At 35.5% G+C, this 8,257-nt stretch overlaps 1 pseudogene; it reads right to left on the minus strand.

Annotated features, from left to right (window-relative positions):
• Positions 1–2,976: 2,976 nt before the first annotated feature.
• Positions 2,977–5,255, minus strand: LOC149264162 (protein COBRA-like; annotated as a pseudogene).
• Between the last annotated feature and the right edge of the window lie 3,002 nt (positions 5,256–8,257).

An 8,257-nucleotide genomic window follows, 5' to 3' on the forward strand; every position in this document is an offset into this window, starting at 1 on the left:
AGTCATGTTTGAATACAATGAAACAAGTGTCTTCACTTCAACTTAATGTGTAACAAGCCTACCAGTTGATCCTTGGTAGATTACAATTGACTAGACCTGCAATTGGGTGAATTACATAAACAATCAAAACCAAAAACTTATTTTTGTATATGAGATAAAAATACAAGAATATTTCAAGGACATATAGGCAAGCAACCAAATAACTAGAAATTGTCCCAAAAGGTACAAGGAGAGGCTGATAGGATTATTAAATTGGAATTGTTGAATTTTTCTAGAAGAGTTAATTGGTTTGTGGAAAACCTTGTTTTCTTGGACTGGATCATTGTGCAATTACTTTTCTTTAGATGTTTTGTTTATATCTATATTACAAGGAACACATTGAATGTCTTATTTCATTTTAGAGTAAGTTAAGTACCCAAAATCAAGAGGTTAAGTTAATTACCCAAAATCAAGAAACCTTTACAGATGGCCATTGGCCAAGCATATACGAAGAATACATCTCATTCATATGCAATACCAAATCCATATTTTCTTTTCTCTGAGTAAAATTCCAACAGCATGAACACATGCCCTTTCATATGCACAATAAAGTTATAAACCCAACTTCTAAAATTTCAATGCTTGGATGCATCCTATTCATATGCTATAGTAAACCCATATTTTCCTTAAATTTCAATCCATAAACACATCCATTAATGAGCCATAACAGAACCATAAAAAACAAAACCCAGCCTTCCAATGCCAGAGCATTATCCCCATTCAAAAGCAAAGAAGTAGCAAATATAAACACCAGTGTTCCACAGTATTAACTGCGCAAACCAATCATTTCCATCTAAAAAATCAAGGAAATAAAGATGATGACCAGTTAAGGAGATGATAGTGACCCTTTTTCTGGCCTTCTTCAGCCACCTTTTTCCCAGGAGGCTTCATGCTCACACACATAAAGAAGAATGTCGACTTCAAAAGCTACAACGTTGTCCTACGGCAGAACAAAATTGGACAACCCAGTTCCGGAAATAGGATCTGCCTAAGATTTACCCCAGTGGCAATCTGATTAGAGTTTTTGCATAACAGGGCCAGGTGATATATGTGCCCTGTACTTTATAATCGAAGGCTGTGTCTTGCAATGGTGGGAAGGTCTTGTCACTTGCCCAATAAAAATGGCAAGGAAGACATTCATACATATCCACTGATTAGAAGCAGATATGCAATCAAGAAATGATTCACGCTCCCCTGGAAAAATGATGAAACGAAGAGAGCTCATCTTGCTCAGTAACCTATCTTAAAGATGCAAACATACCATGGAGCCAATTGCCAATTTAGAGAATTCAAGACCATGTCCAAAGATCCATGTAGATATCTTCGAACACGCTCGCTTGAGAAGAACTCATCTTGAAAGAAATAGGGATTTTTTTATAACACAGTAAAACTCAAGGAAAAAAAGCTACCAGATGTCTCAGGAATGATGTGGAGAGAAGAATTGGACCCATAGAACCACGAACAAAAAGTAAAATATTGAACAATTTACCTGGCTGGTGGGCAGGTGAAGCAGATGATAGTTACTACTAAAAGCCCTATAAGTCCCATCCATCTATTCGATTCCATGATCTCTACACGCCCATGCCCTATCCATTTTTTCTGCCAGAAAAATAAATAAATAAATAAACACCTGAAAAAATAGAAAACCATTGGAATAAGATGTATGAAATCAAATATTGTTAATGATTAACATATAGCATCACAAAATAGATACAACAATGTCAGGTTTCTTGTACAGTCCAATCATAAGGTGCTTTAGAATAACAATTTAACATCTGGTAGAGTAGATGAAATGAAAATACTATGCATAGAAATATCTGCAAACAAATTCCATGAAACATTCTTCTTTCTCATAGCATACCAAGAGCCATTCATGGATATGATCATGATCCCATGATGTTTATCAACTACTATGATTCCTTCTGACAAACATACCCCACTCTCAACACTTCTAATTAATGATTATGGTTGGTTAGAACTATGTGAAACAAATTAGGACCAATTTCTATAATTAATTTAGATGTAAGGTATCAACCTACACGTACCTGGTCATCTGGAAATAATATATTGATGTGAAAAGCAGCTCACAAATCACAACATATCTATTTCATGCCTTGCAAAAACTTGTAAACTCAACCACTGAGATAAAATAATGAAATTAAATAGCATTTTGAACTGTTAAAAATAGAAGGAACGAAGGCCAAGCACTATGTAATCCACACATTCCACCAAGTGAAAAGGCTAGCTGGCCTGGCTACTCACTGACAAATTTTTTTAACCAACCAGCAGAAGCACGATATTTACCTAGCAGGAAGAAGTAGAGCACTATCACTGTAAACCCTAAAGCCTGCACTACCTCCTCCGTTTTTCTTTGATTTGTTTGGAACACTTGTAAAATTTGAAAGCCATCAAAATTGAATGATGGATGGCATCAATTATTGCCATTAATCGAGTTGCCCTCCAATATTACATTTATGGGAAACAAAATAAATATAACAGGATCCAACTCTGTTTCAAATTCCAGGATGAGAGAATTACATGACGGAAATATTTAAGATGATAGGATCTGCACATTCATACTCCAGCGGAGTGCATTTAATGTTTGACTGTCCTACCTCCCAATAACCCGAACAACAGTGATTTATTGGTCACCCGACGAGTGAAAAGCGAAAAAGCTAACCAAGTTTGGGTCTGCATCCCAGCTGGATTGGACGAGAAGACGTCGAACCGGATCAAGCGAAGGTAGTTTTAATTGATAGTATTATTATTAATATATAGATTACAATTAACGGTTTTGCAGATTTCAGAAGATCTTGCGAATTTGATGGACATGAGATGAATTCATTCATTTCTATCAAATTTCTAAAATAGCCCTAAATCTGAAATAAGGTTAGGCTTCAGGTGAATAGCATCAATTCATATTTTAATCACAATTAACTAGAAGCCTGTATAGTTGATTGCAGATTCCAAAATATTCTGAAAATTTGATTTGATAGATATAGTTAAATTAACTATGCTTAAAATCAATAACAGTAAATGTTTTTGAAATATGTACTTATTGATCGATCTATATGGAGTTAAAGATTCATAGTTGAAGCTGAAAACTTGGGTTACATTATCAAAGTTTGGATGCTGTGCAACTAATGTCCAGTCGGTGTAGTTTATTTTGTAATTGAAATTTGTCACTGTGATATTCACTCTCCAGTACTCTTTGTAATTCAACTTCACATGCCAGTGTACTCTGATCGGGCACATATGACGGGTGCACCGTAGAAGTGGTGGCTACAAGGTGTTTGTGGCAGAATTTATCCCCGACAACTTAAGAACTGGTGAATCGGTACTGCATCAAATTAACAGCACAGTTTAGAATCTGATGCATCTAGATTTGGTAGAAGATCAGGGTTTTTTTGCCGAATTTAATTTGATTGAAGATTTTAAGAATATTTTGAAATCTTATTAACAGTAACCTAATTACATATTTATTGGATTTTAAAATATTTTACCAATCTGCCATAAAGATAGAAATGACTTCGTATTGTTGAAAATATTTTGGAATGTAATGAACCAGAAAGAAAAAAGAAGTCGCTGCTATCGATTGGTTAGATTTTAAAATATTTCACAAATATGCAAATTTAAAATTAACTGAATGAATTTGCAAGGGAATAAGAATCATACTCAATACAAGCAGGTTGAGTTATGTTGTTCCGGCAAGCGCAGGCACAAGTAGTGCATGGTGTTATAGTATCATTATAGAACGATGATAAGGAGACACAACATGTTGAACTTTTTTGAGCCAATAACTAAGAAAATGTGCATGTTACATTCCATGTCACTGCACAAGGACAAGGGAAATTCAAATATAAGACTTAGCCAACTCAGAGTGAAACACAAAACATTCACAAATATATAAATTATGAGGGATTATAATAGTGTATTACTCAGAACTTGAGTGGTTTTGCGGCGATCTGGACTAAAGAACAGGCTGGGTTTAATAATCTTAGCAGGGCCACAAGTATAACCCGGTCTTGGAGCCTTCAAAGTGAAATTCTTTGGCAATTTGACAGTTTTGTTAGTGGTCCCTGAATTGCCCACACTAACTCGGAAGGATGCGATGGAATTTGGAGGATCCTGAGCCCAAGATGCCAATGCTCCACCTTTGGAGCAATTAGTAAATTGTTGATTGTAAGGCATACCTGGTAAGAGATCAACAATGGTGGGGTCCTTGCAATAGTGTGGAACACCTGCTTTCCATTTGGAGCAATCTCCTTGCTCTGTTGTCTGGCCACCAACCACAGCCCAGATGACCTCCTTTTTTGCCCAGTGCCAACCCAAAGTCCATCTTGGGGGGCTTGGTATATGGCGGTACTGCTGAAAATTGTGCATGGTCACGGCCACCTACAGAGGGAAGCTCATTAGACTCAGCAAAGAGTAAAATAAGTTCTAGCATGAAGATTTTCAGGGAATTTTTAGTAAATTGTACCAATGTTTCTAGTGAATACTTACTTAATTTCAGGGACATAAAGCTAATTAAAAATGAGTGAAGTATTTACTCAAAATATCGAACATACAAATCAATACAACACAATTTATCAGAAATTTTCATCAATATCAAAATAAACTCTACCTGACTTGAAGGTTTTCCAAATTTGTCATCATGTCAAGCTTTGAGAATTTAACTTGTAGGCTACTAGGAATGAAATTTAGAAAAGCTCAACATCTATTTCAAGAAAATGAGGAAAGGGAATTATAATTCAAGACCTATTTGATGAAAGGGCATTACTTGCAACATATCCATCTGCAGTCCAAGACACAATATCCCTTTTGATCGTTATGTTACTATTTGGATCTAGTGGATCATAAGCACCTGTAAAGCACACAATGTAGATAAATTTTAAGTTAATATTGTATTCATATCCTTGATAAGGATGGAAAATTCTAAGAATGGAAATTGATCTTAAAACTTAAAATTTTGCCAAATTTTATGGTAAAAATAAGTTTATATTATAAATCTTGGCATGTTATAGAAAACAAACTGCAAAATTTAAACATGTAAAATGGAAATTAGCAAAATGTAACCCCTGAATTGAAACATCACTTGTAGGTGAAAATGCAACCAAGATAGTTAATGCTAAGAAAAACCCAGCTGCATTCCTGATCAACATATGGCAATTCTACAAGCAACTTCTTGCCCCTGAAGACTTTAACTCTCTTCTCTCCATGATGCCTTTGATATTATCAATTAATGAATCAAGCAGAAACCCCGAAGGAAGAGTTCAACAACCCTTCTCAGCAGCTGCAGCTCCACAAATGCAATGGGAATAGGAATGGAGAAAACATTAGTTTATGATGAAGAACCAATAACTGAAGTGTATAAACCTGTAGGCCTGTAATGGTTGGTTGCTTCATCTTCAAACAGAGTAGTGAAAGTGGAGAAGAATAGTGCTTGCCAAAAGCCAGGGAAGAAGAAGAAGAAGAAGAACAACTGGCAGACCAAAGAAGCTATTAACTCTGAGGCCAAGAGTGACATAAAAGAATGGGAAAAAGCAGTAAAAATATCTAAAGAAACGATTAACTTTGAGGCCAAGAGTGACATAAAAGAATTGGAAAGAGTAGTAAAAATATCTTCAAGAGTGACCTAAAAGAATGGGAAAAGGTAGTAAAAACTCAACTGATATTTGGAAAAAGCAGTCACACTTCAAATCAATGGTTGAAAGTGTCTCACTTGATCGAACGGAGAAGGGTAAAAGTGTTGACAATTGTTGATGCATAGGAAGGCCTATCAGCCTAATAACTGGACAAAGCATAAGAAATTGAAAAGTGAAAACAAAGCAGGCTAACTGGAAACATTGTAAGACATTGATTTGTAAAAGCAGAGCCAAATAAAAAGCAAGTACATGAGCTAGAGATTTAATTTTTCATTTCAATCCAAAATAATAAAAACCATTTGCAGAACTGCTATGACAGAAAATAATTTTTTAACTGAATTGGATAGAAAAAACACATCTAAGGATGGCACATGCATTTTCAGCAGATTTGCAGCAACCTCAGCTCAACCATATATTAACAGCCAAGTTGGACACTAAATTTGTGTCTGATCCCCCCTTGTTTGTGAGACAAGGGATCTCATCCACATAGCAATTTGACTGCTAAAGTCTACCATACATGTTAGAGAACTTATCTACTTTTTGTACATTGACAAATCAACCAAATCTGAATCTGAATCTACTGAAAACTTCAAAATATGTATCATTAAAGTAGCCTATGGTTTATTGTCCATTATCCGAAACTTCTCCAGAATTTCAATTACTTACTTACCTGTGTTTGAGGACTAGCTCACCTCAACTCAGCCAAACCTCCAAGACCAAGAAATAATACATGTCAACTTCACTTGCCAGTTTCTTATTGCACCATGGGATAGAGTTTTTTAAACTAACTGTTAGGACCAAGTAATCTACATACAACACAAATATAAGCATATCAAATTTATCATAATCAAACAAATAATAAAATTTAGGACCTGCAACGGTCTTAGTGATGCCCATAATCTGTAAGTACTCATAAATCCATGAGTACCAAGCACAAGAGGCTACTTTAGCCCAAAAAGAGACTTATTCAACTTGCACACATGGGTATCTCATCCTAAAAAAGATATTATATTTGAACCCAAGCTGAAACAAAACCATGAATCACTCTTCTTGCCATCTGCGTCTCTGGCCCTGTCAAAATCCACTAAAGCATGCAGCAGCTCAAAGCACTGTGCCAGTGTGCCCTTTAAGTACCTTGCATACCTCAAACCATGGAGCATATTTTCAGCAACCTTAGCTCAACCATATATTAGCAGCCAAGCTGGACACTAAATTGGTTTCTGAGCCCCCCTTGTTTGTGAGACAAGGGATCTTATGCACACAACAATTTCACTGCTAAATTCCACCAGACATGTTAGGGAACCTATATACTTTTTGTATGTTGACGAATCAACCAAATCTGAATCTTAATCTATTGATAACTTCAAAATATGTATCATAAAAGTAGCCTATGGTTTATTGTCCATTATCCGAAACTTCTTCAGAATCTCAATTGCTTACTTACCCCTATTCAAGGACCACCTCACCTCAACTCAACCAAACCTCCAAGACCAAGAAATAACACATGAGGTGTATGTCCTTCATGTCAGCTTCACATGCCAGTTTCTTCTTGCACCATGGGATAGAGTTTTTTTAACTAACTTTTAGTACCAGGTCATCTACATACAACACAAATATAAGCATATAAAATTGATCATAATCAAACAAATAATACAAGTTAGGACCTGCAACAGTCTTAGTGATGCCCATAATATGTAAGTACTCATAAAAAAAACAAAGTATCTTCAAAATTTGTTTTGTTGCACACATAATTAGTTTATGTTCGAACTCTCACAACCTAGTGTGCTCCTTAGAAGGTAGAGCAATGCACGTTCAAGTTTTTAAATTTAACACATATCAATCCTTTTTGTCCTTTTTTGGGAGGCACTACATTAATTGTGGGTGTGGAATGCTCATCACATTGAACACCCTCCTCATTATTTCTATCTTCCATTCACTGAAATTCAACAATGGTTTCTTGCCAAGGTTTAGGAATGACTATTGGATGATTTTGTGCAACAAGAAAATCATCATGTGCTTGTATCTCCTCCCCATGCTTACTCCCAGATGTTTCACCTAATTCTTATACACAACACACATTAACTTGTTATCATAACATTAAAACCTCTAATAGATTTATTGCATTATTTATATAATATTATAAACAACTAACCTCGGATCCATAACTAGTAATTAATTTTTCCCCTCGATTTATCATGTGTTGGCGAAGACCTTGGGAACCATGTAATAATGCATATTTTAGGTCTTCCTCTGAAGCTTCCTTTTGAAACTGTTGAACCTACATTAACAAAGATATTCATATCTATAAGGTAAAATAACTAATAAGATACAATTAACTCAACTTGACCATGGTTACTTTGCCTAAAATAGAAAATATAATAGATGGAAATATCACATACCATAACACCACGAATACTATTGCATCCACCAGAGCCTAATTTGTGAGATCCAATTTTTGACACCCCATCTTTGGTTGCTTTTCTTGTATCTTGTAGGCATCTCTTAGCTCATCCTTGTGCAGATGGCGTATAGTTTGGATTTCCGAGGGCTTTCCTCTTAAACTTGGCATCTTT

Source organism: Pinus tabuliformis, chromosome 6 (genome assembly GCF_031772625.1).
Source record: "Pinus tabuliformis cultivar Carrire ecotype Pingquan chromosome 6, CPIR1, whole genome shotgun sequence".
In the NCBI taxonomy this organism is placed as follows: Eukaryota; Viridiplantae; Streptophyta; class Pinopsida; order Pinales; family Pinaceae; genus Pinus; species Pinus tabuliformis.